Source organism: Mixophyes fleayi, chromosome 8, assembly GCF_038048845.1.
Source record: "Mixophyes fleayi isolate aMixFle1 chromosome 8, aMixFle1.hap1, whole genome shotgun sequence".
In the NCBI taxonomy this organism is placed as follows: Eukaryota; Metazoa; Chordata; class Amphibia; order Anura; family Limnodynastidae; genus Mixophyes; species Mixophyes fleayi.
This window is the reverse complement of record NC_134409.1, coordinates 124,814,007-124,836,749: the sequence shown is the minus strand read 5'-3', so window position 1 is coordinate 124,836,749 and position 22,743 is coordinate 124,814,007.

Sequence of the window (22,743 nt, the reverse complement as noted above, 5' to 3'; positions counted from 1 at the left end):
CCCCGACACAAAAGACAACGACATGAGGAGTCCGACTGAATACTACACCGACCTGCAAAAATAACTACTCACCGGAATGCAGATTACCTTATATCACGACTCGCTGGAGGAAATGACGTCATCACCAATCGCGATTTGGCTTAAAGTGGCGATGAACGGACCCGCCTGTCATTTATGTGATGTAGGTATTATTTTATAGGTTAGGGGTGTTAGGGATATTAGAGTTAGGAGTTAGGGTTAGGATTAGGGTTAACCCTAACCTTAACCCCTAAAATAATACTTAGATCACATAAATGACAGACGGGTCCGTCCATCGCCGCTTTAAGCCAAGTGGCGGTTGGTGATGACGTCATTTTCTCGAGCGAGTCGTGATATGAAGTAATCTGCATTTCGGTAAGTAGTTATTTTTGCAGGTCAGTGTACTATTCAGTCGGAATCCTCATGTTGTTGTCTTCTGTGTCAGGATAGTCAGTACTGTGAAACTGACTACCACTACCTTGGGCGTGGTAATAGCTCGTGCTGCAAAACAAAATCTCTCTATCCAGCACAATCTGAATAACATCTTGGCCCCAACCCCCAGCGTTAACGTGTGCCCCATGGTTTCCTGCCCAATTTGCTCCCTCCCCATTTTGCCACTCAAATCCGTGCCCAGTTCTATTCTGCTTGGTCCTGAATACACATCTGTCTAAAGTGGCTTCATAAACGACCCTTTCTGCCCTTTACACTGTATTCAGTCCACTCATATAAAAAGATTATTTAGCACAAAAAAAGATATTTCTAAAACTGCCCATGATTCCTTTTGATTTGTGAATATAAACAAGTTTTAGAAGTGAGAAGAGGCAGCGTTGAATGTTCTTTTCTTTGGCATTTATCTTGGCAATACTGAATCAATCACTAAACTGAACATTTCTTGTTCAGCGAATGTTCTTATATCTGATTCCCCCCCGTTCGTGCTCTGTGCCTCTAGAGCACAACCTCCATCTGTTCCTTCAAAACGTCTTGCCCACAGCCAATCTCTTTGCCTTTCCTCTCCTAAGACCTTCTCTCCCTGATTTTCCTGTCCGATTCACTTCTCGTCTGCGGATGATTTCACACCTCCTTATTTTTTTATTTTTTTTTTTTTTATTTAACAGTCTTCTCATTTTGGGGCTTTCCAGCAAATCAAATAGACAGGCCAATAAATACTGCGGAGTGAAGCGGCTTTTGAACAAATATATCATTTTCTTACACAAGTGAAGGATGCTCCTAGTTTACGGGAAGGTGGTCATTTTTTTTATTTTCTGGAAATTGTAGAATGTGAGGTCTTGACATAAATTGATTTAAAAGTAATGTGTAATATGGAGAATCTAGTGACAATAATGGCTCAGCATATCATGAAATATCCTCAATATATGATATATTGCTTTTTATATGGTGGGGTAGTTCAAAGTGGACCCATCACAAAGCGTTGGCAGCCATGTTTCAGTGATGTCACTAGTTCTTAGTGAATTAATAGTCTGAATATTGGGTCAGCTCAAAAAAACATTTTAGGAATATTTTGTCATTTATTTTAATAACGAATTTGAAAGTGTGTATTATTAAATGTTTTAGACAATTTTAACTCTGTATACCAGCTACAAAAAAAATAATGGGCTTCATTTAAACTTAAGAGCAAAGTAAAATAAAGTGCACATTTTTTCTCGGACCTTGTTGTAATTCAAGGGGGGCACATGCATATATTTGATTTTGGATTTTGGATATAGCCCGCAAATACTGGGCAGCTTTATTTTTACATTGCAATTTTGAGTTGTTAAGAAACAGCCCCCTCCAAAGTCTAAAACTGTCCACAATTGTAAATGAGGCCTATTAGGTTTATTTTACCAGCAAAAGCCCTAATGCATGAGAAAATAAATAAAAATATAAAATTAGATTAAGTACACTAAAAAAATTTATAGTTTAACACATAATAGTGAAAACTAGTCTTGCCACAAATATCAGGTTACAAAGCACAATAGAATACATAAATAGGCATAGTTCAAAACAAAAGTTAGGTAATTCTGAAGCCTTCCAGCCAAGTTGCCTAGTTAAGTCAGGAGTTAGGTCAGGAGCTATGTCAGGAACTAGGTCAGGAGTTAGGTCAGGAACTAGGTCAGGAGCTAGGTCAGGAGCTAGCTCAGGATCTAGATCAGGAGTTAGGACAGGAGTTAGATTAAGAGCTAGGTTAGGAGTTAGAGCAAGAGTTCGATCAAAAGTTAGGTCAGGAAGTAGGTCAGGAGTTAGATTAAGAGCAAGATCAGAAGTTAGGTCAGGGGTTAGGTTAGGAGTTAGGTCATGAGTTAGATCAGGAGTTAGGTCAGGAGTTAGATCAGAGGTTAGGTCAGGAGTTAGGTCTGTAACTAGGTCAGGAGTTAGGTCAAGAGTTAGGTCAGGGGTGAGGTGAGGAGCTAGGTCAGGAGCTAGGTCAGGAGTTAGGTCTGTAACTAGGTCAGGAGTTAGGTCAAGAGTTAGGTCAGGGGTGAGGTGAGGAGCTAGGTCAGGAGCTAGGTCAGGAGTTAGATCAGGAGTTGGATCCACCTGGGTACAGACTTGGAGGTGGAGCACAAGGAAAGTGGCAAAGGGGAACCTACTCCAAGAAACTGCTATCAAATCTAAGTTACATACTAATAGTTCCAGTTTGATAGCCCCCTGACATGGTGATGGAGAGAGTAAGCAGCCCATAAAAAGTCTAAGTATAGCTATATCAAAAGTTAAAACTTCATTAAGAATCTACTGTTCAGAGTAACCCTGCAATATTGACTTTTCCTGATGCATTCAATTCATAATTTCCAAATTGCTCAGCTTCGCTATCAGTATTTTTATATTATTATTATTATTATTATTATTTATTTATAGGGGTCCGCTGTACATTGGTACAGTATGGTAGAGAAGACATACACTAGAAGACAGGAGAGTCTACCCTAGACATTAATTGGTCCAATGTAAGACAGTGCTCATAAAAATAAAATGAATACATTACAATAATAACATAGAAGGAATCCATGAATATTAATGTATGAACACGTTTTCTGTAGATTTGTACTTTGTTTAAATCTTTAAAACTTTGTTTTGCATTTATTCACCTTCGTGATTCATATTTTCCCCAACACAGGCGTAAAGTGTGAAATATTTTCGGCGTACAAGGAGCATTTTTACTGAGCGTGAAATGAGCATCAGTTGCAGGCAGGTCGTATAATCGTCACTCATTACGCTGACAGCGCTAATCAGTGGGGAAACGATGACAGTGGCAACTTGGCGTTTATTCCATTCAGCATTATCCCCTCGTTGGCAGTTATGAATGTGTAGACGCTACAATGGGTAATAGAGAGATCGATGTAGACAGCGACATGACATTCTCATCTTGATTGCATCCACTTCCAACAAGTTAGCGTGATGCACTTTCTGGTGAAATTGATGGAACCCACAGAGACATCTCCTATTGGTGTCTACGGAGCCATTTCTGCAAATCGAACTCCCATTTTCAGGGCTGGGTGCTGAAAAATTAATCACCATAATGCTACATGCAGCAATTTATTTTGTATGACATCAGTTTTATAATTATGAATCATTAATTCTGATTACGTACTGTGCAAAAGAAGAAACAGGACAAACATTATTTCGACTTATCATGTTTTTGCAGCCTACTGTTAAAGCATACAATCTTTATAGTATTTATTTGTATATATTTTACTAAAGTGTCATTGGCAAGAACTTAGGGCAGAGCTTACTGCCAACATTTGTACTTTAGCACCATATAGACTTAATTTGTTAAAAGTAATTGCCAAAAATGAACATACCATATGTAGCACACTGCATATAACAAACTTATCCTGCTGAGGGCGTGGAAATTGTGCTTTTCATGTAATTGCAGCAAAAATTAAACCACACAGCGTATATACATTATACACCAAGGGGGGAAATGTATCAAGCTGAGAATTTTCCGGCGGGTTTGAAAAACCAATCAGATTCTAGCTGTCATTTATTTAGTACATTCTACAAAATGATAGCTAGAATCTGATTGGTTGCTATAGGCAACATCTCCACTTTCAAACTCGCCGGAAAACTCTCAGCTTGATACATTTGCGCCCACATGTGGATGTCTAGGTGAAAAAACAGGAACTCATCGCAGCATAAAGGTGAATATCTGCCTGTGAGCTAAGGTAAAAATTGTTATACTTATTTTTAGGCTCTATACAGCCACAAAACCTCCATGTAGCCTCACATGCCAGTGTATAGCCGATACGTGCCAGATATTTGCTAGACCCATATATTCTAACTTACCGCCAACATGCCCCCCATACCACTTATATGCCAAAATGCCCATGTAGTTCCATATGCCCCCATAAGGTATATTGAGGCACAAGAAACTAAAATTCAAAAGGTAACTCAGAAACTGATAATCCTTGGATTTGGTTTGACCAAAAGGAAAGGTGACAGAGTGTTGTAGCCAAAGGTGTAAGCTCAGATGGGCTCTCAGTGGAGAGGATCAAGGATCGGTCCAGTTTCAATTAAAGTATTCAGGAGTATTATTACTTTTGGTATTTCTTTTGGCAGATGACATAAAGATTTCTAAACAGGGATGTGTCAAAGTCGAATAATTGGATGAAAGAAAGTATATTGATTAATATTGTTTTACCGTGCGATTGTGATCAGTACGACACGTGTCATGGCGCAATCCCACGATAAATAACGCACGCATGCACTCGCACTTACACATTCACTTGTATATAGTTCATATTTATAATAGTTTCAATCCACAGTCGTTTATGAACAAATGTTATTTAGTTTATAGTTAAATATTGTAATGCTATGTGGTTAGTGTTAGTGATATTTAAAGTTCAGGTCACAGGAAGCATGTCATGTTTGGTATCATTCTAATTCCCTGTTTATCCACAGTTGCCCGATTCATTCGCCGAAAGGATCGCACATTCCGTATGCTAATTATTTATGATAGGGAATAAATGGTTAGAATGATATTGTCTGTGTAATGCTAATAGACCAGTTTAAACTAGTCCTCGGCGGGAATATTAGTATTCATCCTCTGGAGAGCTGACCACCATCCTTGGATAGTAAATACCCACCTTTGGAGGGTGTCGTTTGAACTGACCTATGTCCTGCATTACACTGGACCTTCCTGAAGCCTGAACCTATGGAAACATGCCAAATCATCTGTATTGTTTTCACTGTATCACTGAGTGTATATAACAGGGGCTCTGGGACCAGCAGGCAGTCACATTGACCACAGACTTCAGGATTGATGACTGTATGCTGGACCCAGCATTGCACAGCACCGCACAGCGTATATATTGGCTGTACTGTACTTATTTATTGAACTGTAATACTTTTGCTTTTGCTAAATAAATTGCTTGTGCTTTGGAACCACACAAATCGCATAGACAATGCTTATTGGAAAACGATGAAATTACTTTAGTAGTTGATAACCCAGAAGGTGAAAAGCACATGTGTAGTCATTTAGACAAAATACAGGAATGTTACATTTAATATAGCAAAATGTAATATAATGCGTGTGGACTGCAAAAGTCCGAAAGCAGAATGAATGGTGATATAATGTCAACAGCAGCAGAGGATAGGGACCTTGGAGTTACAGTTTTAATCTTGAACAGTAAACGGCAGCTGCGGAGGCTAAACCATTGTCTGCAGTAACCCTGGAATGCCAGCCAGGCAGTTTGTTTTTCAGCACAAGCACAGCCGCTATTTAAGGCAGCCTAAACAGTTTTGCATGGTGTCAGAGCGCCAGCTGTGGACAATCGAGCAGAATAAAGTCATTGGCCCTGATGCTAAGTTGATCTTACGCTAGTTTGCGCAAACGCACACTGCTCATACTCACACAGAGAACGAGCGCCAATGCAGACTGGAGTGTATCTGGCACTGCGCCTCCTTCTCACTGGAGAGGCAGAAGATGGGAAGGAAGTAGAGTGCAGACTCAGAGGGGGGGCAGTGGAGTAAAGCGCGAGTACAGTAGCGGCGGGTTTATGCAAATGCGACTCATGCAGACCTGCAGAAACACAAATATACACCTCTTAGGGGGCGTATATTTTGCACCTGGCAGGTGATATAAGCTGATGATGATGACTTGGCGTAAGCAGGCTCATATAATGCCAACGTGGAACCAGATGCGTGTTTTGATGTGTAGGACTCTGCATACGGTCAGACATGCGCTAATTTTGTATGCGCTCTTTTGTAGGGTAAATTGTGACCATTTTGCAAACTGCATCAGGCACAAGTAGCAATTAATTGCTGATTCTCTTGCATCGCTGAAAGTAAATGACCCTATAAGTAATAGCTTTATCCGGTCACTGAAAGCCGCCCTACATTTCAGAGTTGGGTCACTGGTGTCGCTAGACACAAAAGAGACAATCACAGCCCATCTGGCAAAAGGTGACTCAAATCCCAGCCCATCGCGTGTCCGATTGCTAGGGTTATCCAATATTGGTGCCTCCTCATGTAGTGACCAACAGGACTATTCCATCACATGTTGATCTGTTGCTGGTACTGTGTGAACATGTTACCTTAACATTACTATACTAGAAATATGTGGACTTAGATATAGTGGTGTTCTTTTAAAATGCTGACTTGTTGCTCTACTAGTTATGAGGATCCCCCCTTGAGGAACCAATTTGAAGTTCCTGGAATCTGTTGCGTTGTCTACCACTGATGTAGAGACTTCACAGTATCTGCACTTTTTAAAAAAACATAACAATTATGTCTCCTACTAGCCTTAAAGTACCGCGTAGCGCCTATAAATAAAACCGCAAGCTCTACATTTGTTCCCATAAGCTGCCAGCTTAAAACAACAGCAAAGAGGAATCATTGTTTTTCAGCCGACACAAATTCTACATTATGCTCCGCAAACAGGTCAAGGGAAGACAATCAGCCCTGAAACAATGCGCCTGGCCGTCTCATCAGCTGCAATGCAGTAGAAGGCAAAGCAATCCCATCATCGCTTTCTGATTGTGCTTTATGAAAGCAAATCGTGTAGGGTTGAGCTTCAATAAGGAGGCAATTTTCCACTCCTCATAACTACGGGAGACATTGAAAAATTAATGAATAAAATGATGGCTGTCTGGCAGATAGGCATCCAACTCTTACTTCTGCATAAATTCTCCCATGTCGACGCGGAAAAACAGTTCAGGGTCAAAATCTCATCTAGTTACCCAGATTAAAAACTAATTTCTCTGAAGTATATGTTATATTGAAGCTTTTTCATGCAAATAAATAGCCAGAAGCCCCTTCCTTTCCCTCCTTTATTAGTTGTGCATGTAATGAATTTCAACAGAACATTTTGTTCTGTTCTCTAATTACATGCGTGTAAGGAAGAGTCTATTCCTGGCCGGGATATCATTAGAGGCAGTTCACCAGCCGTACTTCTATCAAGCAGACCGTCATGGCAGCTCATCCGAATATTGACAATGTAATCTTTTTTTTTTGTTTCATGCAAGATTAAAAGTCCCATGATGTGCCAGCGAACGGTAAATCCAATCGGAGGGGAACCCGTGTCTAAATAATATCTTGACCCTGAAAATTGACTAACTGAGATGTGAGATAATTGTCTGTTGTGTGTGTGGACACTTGGGGGCTGGGAGAGATTCAAGAACTTAACATCGATCAAAAAGTAAACGCTGACTTAAATACAAAATTCTGAAAACCGATATTGTTCATTGCCAGGCTCAACTATTGTGATTTTTATTTATAATATGTTAATCTAAACCTAATTATTTTTGTCTTCAAGTTCTCCTGCAGATAAAAATGGACTCGTTGTAGCCTTAACATTGACAATAAATCCGTAATCACCTTTTATTCTGCAATACATCCCAAGGCGAAGAAATGTTTAAAAACTGCGCCAGCCTCCTCTGATATTGATACGGCTTTTATGATGGTAGAGACGTGACTGCGGAAACAATATTATTTTGTCACACCTATTTCAGCTTTGCTTCCAATAATAAGAAAATCAACAAATTCACTAAAGAAGGTTTCATTTCTATGTATAATTAACACTGAATCTGTTACAAACCTTTATATTTTGCTCAGACAATGGCTTCCTTTGACTGTCAAATTAAGAGAAAGCATTCAAGGAAGATGTGTAAGTATTGTATATTTTTTAAGGTTTGTTGGACTAGAATCACAGCACCTATTTGGGTCACAGTTTTTCATTTCCTCCTGGTGCTGGTGCGTGCGTCAACAGTTTTGAAGTGGGCGTGAAACAGTCTGTAGCCAATCAGATCTTCAGAATATTTATGGCTGCACTCAGGGCTGAATGTGACAGGAGTAGTATCATGATGTGAGGAGACTGGAGAGAACCAAGAGACCACAGACTGAGGAAGGGGGGGGATTCAATTAGCCGCAAAGTGTCTCCAGAACGTCAGTGAGACACTTCGCAGCGGAGATTTGACAGAAATCTCCGCTCCTGTAATCTCCTCCCACCTCTATGGGGTGTGAGGAAAAATGAGAGGAGATTTCTACCATAATTGCCGTCAATGTACGCGGCGGGATGTCCAATTGCCACATCGTCAGCAGTTGAATCACCCCCCCCCCCCGAGAGTTAGATTTTCCTGTCAGGAAATGATGGTGTCCAACCCACCTCTATATAAAAGAAAATGTTCATACACACAACTTTTTTCTTTGCAATAACTAAAAGCATTGACCTGATAACTTGTGTCTTCCAAAACATCGCAATTACTTTTTTTGAGACTGACCACTTTTTTTTTTTCACTAATATTTTGCAGATCATTAGTTCCCCCTATCCAGTTACACTTATAATAAATAACCAATGGGAGGACTGTTTTATTAGTTAGGGCCCCTAGACAGTGACTGCTAGGCTGACAGTACCCCAATAACGTGCACTTTCCCAATAACACAATTACAAACATTGTTTTCTATCACTTCTTTTTCATAAACGTCACCAGAACAACATTTAGAAAAATAAATTTGCAAATATTTGTAACACTTATAACATGCCTAAAATTGCCTCTATCATGTCTTTATATACATGCACCACCACCACAGCAGTATTACATACAATTTATCCTACAGCACATGCAAGGTTAAAAAATAAAAAGTTTTTATGTGGCAGGCTGCGATATATAATTGCACATGAAGGGAGGAAGATTGCCCATAGTGTGGATGTTAACAGGCAAACACGGAGGCTTTTCCCATTGTTACTTACTCTCCTGTAACATCCAGGACTCTTGAGAGTTCCAATGAAAATGCTATTCTCTCAGGAACACTTACCTGCTGTATGTTGGAAGGTGCCTTCATGTTTTCTAGCCCAGTACACCTCAGTAAACACCTAATGGTAGGGGATTAATGATCGATCACATGATCCTACTCCAATCACTCAGTGTAATGAGATGGGCAGGACTTGATTACATGATTTCCCTACCTACTGGTTGTCGCAAACCGTGTACTCAAGCCCCACCCATCTGTTGTCGCAAACTGTGTGTAAGGGCTCATTGATGTAACACCTCTGCAGTACCCTTGTTTTACCAGAGGTGCTGCTGTTGTGTACCATTTGGACTATTTTCACCTCAGCCGCAGGAGTTAACCTTCTACCCTGGATTACCGTCTGCACCTGCCTCACTAACTTCATATACCCGAACCTTGCTGGTCATTAATTGTTGTAGTCTTATCCTATGCCTTGGACAGTCTACTTTCCAGTGTTTGTTCCCGTGTATCCTTGGCTCTACCTGCTACCACCATCCCTACTCAGTTTGCCTGTTTTCTTCCAGTATCTAGTTCTCAGCAATTGCCTGTGTCTTGTAATCTGCATTGCAAGTGTCCTGTTATTTCTGCATTTACCTGCAATCCAGTATATGTTCCACAGACTGTTTCTTCCAACCACACCTGAATTCTGTTTCTTTATTTCCTGCAATACCTGGACTGAGTTTTGTTTATACCCTGCTAGACCTGGATTCTGTTTTGTTTTGCCATGTTCCATCAGTAACCTGAAGGCGCCATGATTTTTGCAACTAAGCATTTGTCCTACAATAAAACAATTATATCCTTCACCTACTGCGGACTCCTTTGCTATCATTGCAAGCACCCAATTACCATAACACTGTGCAATCAAACCCCACCCATCTCACCTTTTCCTACCTTGCCTCCAAATATCCCAAAAGAAAAGCAGGACAAGCAGGCAAGTGTGTGTTTTTCCTCCTACTGAAGAACTTGATTTTACACATCCCCTAAGCTGGCGGAGAGACAAGGCATTAGTCCATACTTTCCATCATCTATAAGTGCAAAATACCAATGTAATTAAAACATAAAAATGTGCAGAAGCGGCACATGAACTAAAGACAGTCCGGATGCTCCCTGACTCTCCTGCCGTATTAAAGATATGAACAAGGCTCCAATAAATAGTGCATCAGAAAACAGATGGAAATGTTGCAATTAAATAAGGGATTAGTACTAATGTGTTAAGAGAAAGAACTTGGAAGTGAACTTTTTATATACTTGCTGCCACATCTATTCCCATCTGGTCGTCATGTGATCCCACTAATGATTGGGCAAAGAGTTTTCTCAAAGGCACCAAAAGCAGGAAGTGGGTGTGAACTGTATATATGCACTCTCGCATTCACATATCTAGTGGTTGGTAAATAGGACTTTTAATATTTGAAGAGAAAAAAATCAGGGTATCACCGAATACAGCTATGTATCATCACACTTCATCATTAATCATCGCCGTCAACATCAATGTTTATTTAAAGGATGCCACAGATTCCGCAGCGCCGGAAAAAAACGGCACTACAGTAGACAGAAGCGTATCCGCTACATCATAATCATTTATATTGCGCCACTAATTCCGCAGCGGTGAACAGAGAACTCACTCACATCAGTCCCTGCCCCATAGGAGCTTACAGTCTAAATTCCCTAACACACACACACAGACAGAAACACAGGTTAGGGTCAATTTTGATAGCAGACAATTAACCTACTAGTATGTTTATGGAGTGTGGGAGGAAACAGGAGCACCCAGAGGAAACCCACCCAACACAGGGAGAACATACAAACTCCACACAGATAAGGCCATGGTGGGGAATCAAACTCATGACCCCAGTGCTGTGAGGCAGAAGTGCTAACCACTAAGCCACCGTGCATCTGTTAAATTATTTATCCTTCAAATATATTATTTAAAAAACTATATAAAGGTCCGTACTAGTCTGATAATATAGGCCAGTCAAACATAACCATTGCATTTTTACACAGTAGTTTTATTATAACATCTTGTTTCTGGTTTGTTTTTTTTTTTTTTTACAATCCCGTTCCAAGTGCTGTGTAGCTGAGTATATTATTATGGTATTTGGATGGTTGTGACAACCAGCACTTCGTATGCTCAGCAGGTTTAATAATTCAGTATTCTACAGAAGTATTGCTTGTCTGAGCACACGGCAATTGACAGTCTTAAAAATACTTATTTCCAGTGTTCCGACAAGCAGCTTGTCACCTCCACTATTGCTGTTCCCAGGTATCAAATTATAAGAGGGACAAACGTCAGCCACTATATTAACATTGCAGTCAGCGCGATGTTGTTCTTTTCTTTTCAACCAGATATTTTATTTTTTTTGCTCGGTTTGTCAAAATCTTGGTACTTTTTCGCTAGAAAAATAATCTGATATTCCTGATAGACTGAGCTGCAGTGATAGCTCAGCAAGGCTGATTACTGAAGCCTCAGTTACAGATCCCTCTAGGATGCCAATACAGTCCTTAATACTTCTATTTTATGCACATACTGACACGTTGGCATGGGAGCTGTAATGACCAGCTGTTAGGTTGGCATTGTTCCTGTTCAGTGGGTTTCAACATGGTGTGAATGCCAAGCAAGGAGGGAACGGAGGGTTAGCCAGCAGTAAGTGTTGCCCCTGTCTGCCGGTTTATGCTGTTGTTCGCAAGTAATGCCAACTTCATGACACTGCCATTCTCATATGGAAACACAGCTGTATATTTGTAGGGCATGATAACTTTTATTGTCGCAGTCATTGAAGAAGTATGTGTTGTGATTTGTGCATAGTACAAACAATTTAAATACTTCCACAGAATTGAGTCAAACAAAAAGACATGTAAGAGACATGTGTGATTCTGAGACTGAGGACAGAGCTGAGATATACAGTACAAATTCCAGTTTGCAGACAATTGCATTCTAGCAATCGCTTGCAACTCTTTTATTGACATGCAATTGATGCATGAGCAGTTGGGTGAATCTAAAGAAGCTCCCCATTGGAAAGATAGCAGTTCCCAACCTACGCCAACCCCCCAACAGCTTAATCCTACCTTTTTAGTTGTTGCATCCTAATCCTAATTATCCCTCCACCTCAACCACACAAGTAAATTCTGTGTGCAGCATGTGACCTTTTTTTTAAAAAAAAATATTGGGCCTGATTAAGGAAAGTAAGGCACAAAAAGGAGTAAGTTTTCTCCTGGACAAACCATGTTACAATGCAAGGGGGGCAAATTAGTTTATTATTTTGCACCTAAGTTAAATACCGTCTGTGTTTTCATCTAACACACAAATGCTTGATATCTTTATTTTTACACTGAAATGTAAAGTTTATTTAGGACATGCCCTAGCCCAACTATAAATCTGGTATCACATTTTAAATTTACATTTTAAATTTACCTCCCCCTTTAATGCAACATGGTTTTGCCAAGGTGCAAAGTTACAAATTATTTTTTTTTTTGCTTTACTTTCCTCAATGAATCAGGCCCTTTGTGTCCATGAGATCTGCAGTCATGGCCAAAAGTTTTGAGAATGACACAAATATTATTTTTCACAAAGTCTGCTGCCTCAGTTTTTATGATGGCAATTTGCATATACTCCAGAATGTCATGAAGAGTGGTCAGATGAATTGCAATTAATTTCAAAGTCCCTCTAAGCCATGACAATGAACTTTATCCACAAAACAACATTTCCACTGCATTTCAGCCCTGCCACAAAAAGAGCAGTTGACATCAGGTCAGTGATTCTCTTATTAACACAGGTGAGAGTGTTGATGAGGACAAGGCTGGAGATCACTCTGGCATGCTGATTAAGTTAAAATAACAGAAAAGAATCTTTAAAAGGAGGGTGGTGCCTGAAATCAATGTTATTCCTCTGTTAACCATGGTTAGCTGCAAGGAAACACGTGCATTCATCATTGATTTGCACATAAAGGGCTTCACAGGCAAGGATATTTGTGCTAGTAAGATTGCACCTAAATCAACCTTTTATCGGATCATCAAAAACTTCAAGGAGAGAGTTTCAATAGTTGTGAAGAAGGCTTCAGGGCACCCAAGAACGTCCAACAAGCGCCAGGACTGTCTCCTAAAGTTGATTCAGCTGCGGGATCAGGGTATCACCACTGCAGGCAGGTGTGAGTGCATCTGCTCGCTCAGTAAGGTGAAGACTTTTGGAGGATGGCCTGGTGTAAAGAAGACCAGCAAAGAAGCCACTTCTCTCTAGAAAAAAAAAAAATAGGCTTTCAATAGGGCTTTTAATGCAAGTTAAAGATCAGGCCCACAACGCCAATATAACCAGCCACAAAAATTCATACTAATAATATACCATAAAAAGTGAAACTCCTTTAAGGCCAATTATGGAATGTAAATTATTCTCATTAAAACTTTTCGTGCTCCAGAAGGTTCATGCCGCTTGTAGAAATAGTATTTTGGGCTGTTTTTAGCACAGTCTTCAATGTATGTATTTATTTGTTTTCACTTGATATAAGCAGATGTCAGTAGACGTAGGGCGAAATAGTCGTCGTGTAAAAATATCTCAGCTCAAAGCTGTCAATGTGTGTTGCACATGTCAGATCTGCGAAAAAAAAATCCACTTCTTTCAACAAATCTAAAAAAAAATAAAAAATCTCCCCAATGTTGTCACTCGATGGGAAAACACCAGCGATTAACAGAAGGATGAAACATATGATGTACAGATATATATATATATATATATGTTTTTTTTTTACATCTACAAGCTAGGATGTAAGGGCTGTTTGCTTTGCAATCCCTTTAAATTGCCCTTCAGAAATATATACCAGCAGACTATGGAAGTCTGGAATAGTACGAGATTAGAAAGTGATTGTACCCATGCCATAGTGTGTGGTTTAAAGGATGACTCCACCTAAATAAAATTATTTGAACTTAGAATGCCCTATGTGCTAACTACCAGAACTCAGGAGTTTAGGAGATAAACAACAGCTCTTTTTGTCCTGACATTGATGGCTGGGAAAATTGAAGGCACAAAAAGCACTGTGGGCCTGATTCAATAAGGAAAGTTAAGTAAAAAAAAATTGAGTGAGTAGTCTCCTGGACAAAACAATGCAAGGGATGCAAATTAGTATTTTGTTTTGCACATAAGTTAAATACTGACTGTTTTTTCATGTAGCACACAAATATCAACTTTAAATTTCAGTGTACAAATAAGCTATCAAGTATTTGTGTGTTACATGAAAAAACAGTCAGTATTTAACATATTTGCAAAACAAAATACTAATTTGCACCCCTTGCATTGTAACATGGTTTTGTCCAGGAGACTACTAACTCAATTTTTTTACTTAACTTTCCTTAATGAATCAGGCCCTGTGTCGTTTTATAATAAAGATGGAGGCAGCGCAGAGCCTCTACACTTTCCAATCAGAGCTGGTGTTAAAAACTGTGCGTTGTTAATACTGGGACAAGAAGACATTACAGCTCTGACAAGCGTGAGTTCTCTCTAAATGCAGGGTTTCCCTACCAAGAAACGCCCACAGCTTCTCAGGACCAGCGGAGGCTGACCACCCCCTCACCCTCTCTTCGCCCGCTTTGCCATCATAGTCCAGTGCCAAATTTCCAGCCTGTAACCAGCATGAAGGAGCAGCAGCCGGCAGTTTCACAGGTAAGAAGTTGCCAACTGTGTCCCCACCATGCCAGCGGTTGGCGTTCAATGTAGGGGTGCTGCAGTAAAAATAGAAACACTGATTGAGTGACATTATGCTACTCAGTGTTTTAGGCACTCCCTAAACCAGTGATGGGCAAGCTACAAATTTTATTTAATTGAACCTTTATTCTAAAGAATCTGTGCAAATCATTGCAGCGTACGTTGAACGTACCCTGTAGCTGCAGAAATATAAGACAGCAAAAAAACATTCTCATAGTCAAACCCCCTGGGGAAAATCTTAACTCCATCACTGCTGGGGAGCTGCAGGAACATGTGCCGCTAACTCTCCAGCAGCACAGGAGTTAACAAGCATTCTAGCAGACACAGGAAGAGACCCCACTGCTCAAGTGTTTGTCTGTGATAACTGGTTCATTATCTTATCTGCAGAAAATAAACCTGCAATGTCTAACTTAATAGCAACTATCCACATCCCAACTCAGACTTCTCAGACAGTGACACTCTCCAAGGTGCTGAAATACTATCAGTTGTATTAGTACAGTACAGAGATGTGTCCACAGCTCAGCTCCGAGGTCTCAGACAGTGACACTGTCCAAGGTGCTGAAATACTATTAGTTGTATTAGTACAGTACAGAGATGTGTCCACAGCCCAGCTCCGAGGTCTCAGACAGTGACACTGTCCAAGGTGCTGAAATACTATCAGTTGTATTAGTACAGTACAGAGATGTGTCCACAGCCCAGCTCAGACTTCTCAGACAGTGACACTGTCCAAGGTGCTGAAATACTATCAGTTGTATTAGCACAGTACAGAGATGTGTCCACAGCCCAGCTCAGTCTTCTCAGACAGTGACACTGTCCAAGGTGCTGAAATACTATCAGTTGTATTAGCACAGTACAGAGATGTGTCCACAGCCCAGCTCAGTCTTCTCAGACAGTGACACTGTCCAAGGTGCTGAAATACTATCAGTTTTATTAGCACAGTACAGAGATGTGTCCACAGCCCAGCTCAGTCTTCTCAGACAGTGACACTGTCCAAGGTGCTGAAATACTATCAGTTGTATTAGCACAGTACAGAGATGTGTCATCGCTGTTCTAAACCAATAAAGTGGTCACAGAATTTATACAGGAGAGAATGTACGATGTGCATGTACGACAGAAGTCAAGCAGGAATTGACCACGTTTTCCACAGCTGTAAGACAGCAGTAAATCTTAAATTTCTGGACAGCCACTTTTCACTGGTGCAGTCACGGTGTGATAACTTTAATAAATTACAGTAAAACTATTGTTTTATCGCTGCAATAATTTGGGAAATAAACTATTAGTTACCTCCGAAATTGGGGGTGGGGGGGATACTTTTGGTGTCCAGTTAGTTGGAAGAGTTGGCTCTTTTTTCTTTGAGGGGGGGGGTGGTTGTTTACTTTTAGACTAGCTTAGTGCAAATGCATGCCTATATGCACACACAGACACACATGCATGCACAAACACACTTGCATTCATATACATATGCATGCTTACATACACATGCATACACAGAGACACACATCTATTCACACGCTTGCCATCCACATGCCTACCACACTTTTAGATTTTTTTTGTAATTGGGTCAGTGTACATAAGCTTCCGCAGAGTGCAATGGAAGGGGGCACAATCATGTGACATCATGCCATGTCAATCCATATAATGGTTCAAACTTTTTGACCTCTGCCAACATCGCCTTCATGCGATACCCTGTAAAACTGGGTGCAATTGCAGAATAATTGGATGTGACTTTAGTGGGGTCATATTGACCAATTTGATCATTCTAAGGATGCAAAATGTGATCCTATGTTATTGGATCTGATATAACCGAAAACCAGGTTGGCCAAATTGTACGCGGTAGGTTTCCTCTTTATTGTGTGATTCTTTATTGTTTTGTACTTGGGAAACACATTTCTTTTGATCCTGATGCCACCCCACTACAGACATGTACAAATCTCCTCACCTAGATGCTTCTGTGCTAAATAAATGTTTCTTGTCTTAGTACAGGTAAGGGTCGGGCATCATCGCAGTTTGCATGGTTACCGAGCAAGGAGACAACTGTAGAATATCAAACTGCCACAGCTGATCAGCGAGTTGTTTAGTATAACCTTGATACTTGGCCCCTGGCGTGTCCTGTCAAATTTCACCGCCTCCTATTTCTAAACTTGTTAGATCTCAGCATAATGAGTCCATTCCGTGTCACTCCGAGGCTGCTAAACATGCAGCTGCTGTATACCATCACGGCTTTTCTAAGCAGCAAGTGACACACGATGAAATATTTATTAAAACAATATAAATGCAGTGTCTGCTCATTATGAGAGCGGGAGATCAATTTCATGTAGACTCCGGCTGATTTTTTCAAAATAACCTCTTTTGCTTTTACATAATTATAATTACTTTCCCATTATCTATTTTTATGCAGGGACATTAAGGTATCACTTCTTAGATAATATAACTGCAAGTGTTTATTGATTGTGTCTTTAGAAGCACTTCAAGGTCTTCATGATAAACTAAAAATAAATATTAAGGCATTTAATAGCCACAATCAGCTTTATAATGTGTAGCAAACGAGAACCGTGGGCTAGATTTGCCCTGATATTTTGTATTTCAAAGCTTTTTATGTAGATCTTCCATGTTGCCCAGTTTAACTAAGAGAGCCACAGCTTTTGCCACTGAAAATCTTAAACTTAGAGGGTACTATAGCAAATGTAGGGGGAAAAACACTTATATTTGTCTCCTGGGGATTGCTTGGTGCAGCCTGCTGCTGGGAGGAGTGTGTTGGGGAGGAGTTAAGGCGGAGCTACAGCGGACACATGGTAATAAAATGTTTGATGACTAGTTGGTGTGTGCACCAATACCCCCAGTATTGGCAGAGGTCATCTCTTTTCTGTTTTTGGAGGAGAGCTCCGTGTTGTATGTTACAAAATTATTAATACATATGGCTCTACGATGGCTCTAAACTAGTAAATAGAGCATAGTGGCCTAAGTCATTAAGGAAAGTAAGGCAAAAAAAAAGAGTAAATGTTCTCCGGGACAACCATGTTACAATGCAAGGGGTGTAAATTAGTTTATTATTTTGCACATAAGTTAAATACTGGCTGTTTTTTCATCTAGCACGCAAATACTTGATAACTTTATGTTGAGAATGAAATTTAAAGTTGATCTAGGACATGCCCCACCCCAGCTATAAATCTATCCCCACATTTTAAATGTACCTTCCCCTCCAATGCAACGTGGTTTTGCCCAGGTGCAAAGTTACTATTTTTTTTATGCTTCGCTCTCCTGAATGACTCATGTCCGGAATGTTTAGGATTTTTTGCCTTCTAAACCCTAATTCTTAAGAACCCCCACAAGGTCATGTTTTTATATATTTTCTGCATATGCCCAGGGCAAGCTTAGGATTTTTGGAGGGGGGATTTCCAGTGTAAAAGCTATAATAGAATTGGAACTATCAGAGACAAAGTCAGAGGGGTAAAACAAAATAGTTAATTACAAAAAATGTGTTATCATTGTAACTCCACACACGAAAGCCCATCCTTGACTAACCTGGCATAAATAAGGCTAAAACAAACAATCATTTAGGAGATAAATGTTAAAGTTTAAAACGGAATTCCTGGACAGGGTGAAAATTCACCCTCCCCTCCATTCCCCTTATAGTATCATGAAGTAATTTTTTCTGGAGCTTCATCCTTCATCTGAAAGGCGGGGCTGTTTGAAGCTGTGGAGGCGGGTATGTCGCCACCCCCACCCACTGAACCTGCAAACATGGAGCATCCGGCTTCCTATTGGTCGGTGCGTCCACACCCATTTTCAGGCAAAATTTTAAAATGGAGAAATAAACAGTACCACAGGCTAAACAGAGTTGCAGCTTTAAATTAATGTTACTGAAGTGATGGTAGGTTGGTAGCTTGATCCATGGGCAAGAGGGGAAAGGGGCTGGTACAACGTACAAATTCCCGGGCCTGCCTGTATAGTGGGCGGAGCAATCAACCAGGTGTGGCCATGCCATGTTGAGGTGTAGCATAAACACTGCACAAAGTCAGTGCTGAGCATCCATACAAGGCTGTGAACTACAAGTTATCTACTGACCTCCCAAGACCTGTCCAGTGAAGGGGTACAATTGCCAGTCTTCCATAAATATTTGCTCCCCTATTTATGTCCCGAGCTGCCTTTCTCTCTTGTTTTTGTCTAAGCTTCGGTCATTTTATGTAGCCTCTCTAAAGGCAGTTTCCGGATCAGGTCTCATAGACCTGATCTCAAGGTCCTCAATGTAGCTTTTCTCTTAATATTGTGGACATTTCTTAGCTTGCTGGGATCCCGTAATTCTCAAAAGATACTAGTGAACAGGTTTCAAATTCCGCCATGCATGATTTAGGAGCTCAATAGATGATCAATTGTGGATTTTTGAGGAACCTTATCTATTAAAGTAATTTTGTCTTTTTCCAATAAGCATTGTCTAAGCGATTTGTGTGGTTCCGAAGCACAAGCAATTTATTTAGCAAAAGCAAACGTTTAGCAGTTCAATAAATAAGTACAATACAGCCGATACCAAATAAATACATACATACATACACTGCGCTCTGCTGGTACCAGCTACAGTCCTTCAGTCCAAAAGCCTGTGGTCAGAGATGACTGTTTTAGCTGGTCCCAGGGAGTTGTATAGATAAACTCAGAGATACAGAGAAAACAATACAGATGATGTGGGTTGATTCTATAGGTCCAGGCTTCAGGAGGGTCCAGTGTAATGCAGGTCATAGGCCAGTTCAAACAAAAATATCCAAAGGTGGGGGTCAGCTCTCCAGGGGATGCACTCCAATTTTCCCACCCAGAATCCAGTTTAAACTAGTCTATTTACACACTACACAGACAATATCTTTGTAATTATTTATTCCATACAATCTATAACTACCATACGCAATGTGCGTTCTGTTTGGCGATTGCACCGGATGTCTGCAAATAAATTGTGGATTAGAATAATACTAAACATGATATTTTTCATGTAACCTAAATTTAAAATATCACTAAAGTGTACATATATCCTTATATAACTATATACCAAATACCATCTGCTCATAAACAAATGTGGAATGGAACCATTATAAATATGAAACATATAAATAAATGAATGTAAAAGTGCGAGTGTATGCGTGCGTGTTTTATCGTGTGATTGCGCCAAGTCATGTACACGTGGCGTACTGATCGCAATCACACGGTAAAACAATATTAATCAATATACTTTCTTTCATCCAATTATACGACTTCGACATATCCTAAAGCACTTGACCATAGAGTTCTACTCAATAATAAATTATGAGAGTTATAGACTGAGAAAATATGATAACTCTTGAGAGTCCTAGTTCCTTAATTCCAAAGGTGGGAACCCTAATCTTAGCCATAATTTACTTAATATGGTTCAGCCTGTGAGCACATAGGTAGATGACAAGGATTATTGTAAAGTATACCCTGAGATTTTAATTGATCACCATTGCACATCGGGGGGGGGGGGGGGGGGGCTCATGATGATAGTAGAAGGGGCCATTAGGACCCCCTGGCAAGGCCTGATGTGGTGAATGCCGTCATCAACGTCCTGCCCTCTTTACAAGGAGGAGAGCCGGATGCGGGAGTTCCCAGACGTTCCAGAAGAATAGGCAAGTAGGCATCATAGAGGCCCAAAACTCTACAGTAATATCATTGTTATCTAGTGGTCAGACTGGTCGCCTTCTCCTGAATGACGATACGGTCCACAAAACTGCTTCCTCAGTTATATGTACAGTAGACATAGGGTACACTGACCGAGTCATTAGCCAAGATTCCAATGGGTTCTGAAAAGGAAAATCGAATGCTATTGTTTAAAATGTGGTTCTAGAGATTAAAATGTAACATCAAGTAAAGACTTCAGGAGATGGTCAAAGTTTACCATCTGGGAGATACATTCAGACTCTTAAACCCATTATGTGCTCTTCTTCCCATTACATTAATACTTATTGGTATTTTAAGAACTTTATATGTAAATTATGGCCCTCTGCCAGAAAGGATCAAACAACAAGTAGACTTCGGGCTTCGTCCTCAACCTGGATGAGCTTTATATCTGAAGACGGCGAGCAACAAAAGCCTGATTTTTAAAAACATGTTGCTTATATGTCTCTTTTTACATTCTTCTCAATAATTTATTATCCATTAATGCCTTTTTGCCAGCTTATTTATTCTCAGCGGGAAGAGTCGAGTGGTATCTCAATGTCGGTATAAAGTACAGAGGCTGAAAACAGATCCATTAATAGCTCGTCCATTAAACCATTTTATATAAGGCACACTTTTGCAAGATTTTATTAGGGATTTACAGTTCCTACATATGAAATATGAAAGTATTTGAAGTATAAAATTTGATGCCATATGGGTCTCAGAACTGGTAAAAAATAAAGAAGATTCAGCAGATATCTAGGGGGTTATGTGGAGTCGGAGGTAAGTCTGACTTGTAAGCACTAAAAAAAAAAGTTTTTGCTTACTGCATATTCACAGTAGAAACATTTCCATCTCTGTTAGAGCAGATTGAGATGTATCTTCCCCTTGTGCCTCTGTATGCTTAGGGGGGATAAATGGGGGGAGTTAATGGGCAGGCAACTATGACATAGTACAGTAAGGGTGTGTTAATGCTCCTTATGTACTATGATCAGGTGGAAATAACCACAGAGATGCCTCTTCTTCCCTGGTACAAGACACAAGCTGATGATGATGACCTTCATCTTGAGACTTGTGCCCCTCCCCCACTCCCCCCCCCACCCCCCCCCCCCCCCCCCCAAAAAAAAAAAGCTTAACTAGTCCTTGTGCTACCAGTCTAGGCTGGTACTGGCAAAACTGAGGGGACAAAAAGTGTGGGGGGGACCCAAAGAGACAAGTTCCAGCAACTTCCACTTCTGTATTTGTCTGAGAGGCATGTTGGTGTCAGTAGCTGAGGGGGAGTGCTGGCGCTGAATTGCTGTTTGGAGGCTTCTGGGGTACCTCATTGAAAAGTTAGCTTTCAATTTAAAAACACATATGTATGGCCCAAATATATGGGACTCTCACTGTTTAGAGTTAGGACCACCCTATTAGCAAAAGCGCTGTGGAGGGGCGGGTGGCTTAAACATACATTTGCGAATGTGTGCAACTGAGACTTTTTGCATTTTTATGTACAAGTAGAAATGGCAGCTCCTTTGCTGGCTATAGCAGTGTGCTGGTGTTAGGAACCCCTCCAGCCGGCACAACACAACCCGGAATCTACTCTGCCAGTCAGGTGTTCACTGGAGCCCCTGATGGTGGGGACAGACTGGGCCGCAGACTGACAGAGGGTCGTGAAGTGCGTACCAGCTGGGGAGAACCCAGGCAAGAGGAGTCAGGTCCACGCAGAGGTCAAGGGCCGGCAGCAGACAAGAGTATTGATGAACAAGCTGAGGTCAGGGGTCACAGGCAAATAGCAGAACGGGTAAACAGGCCAGAGATCAGGGTCACAGGAAACACGAGCAAGGTCCAAATCAAAGCCAAGGGTCATACGCGGGGAGTCAAATAGCGATATCAGGATACAGGACAGGAACTAGCAGGTTAGCAGACTGGAACACAGGAGCTATAACCGGCAATGAGGCAGCAGACCTCATTGCCTTAAATACCCAGCTGAACCAATCACAGGTTGAACACACTCCTGCAGGTTAATAAAGCAGTCACTAACAGAGCCAATCAGGGCTTGCCCCTGGCCTGCACAGTTGCAGGCTAATGCCTGTAATTGCCTCCTATAATCTGCCCATATTAATTAGCCCACAGGCTGTAGAACGCTGCGCCCGGCCTCCTCCTATTGCCGGGACGCAGCTCTGAAG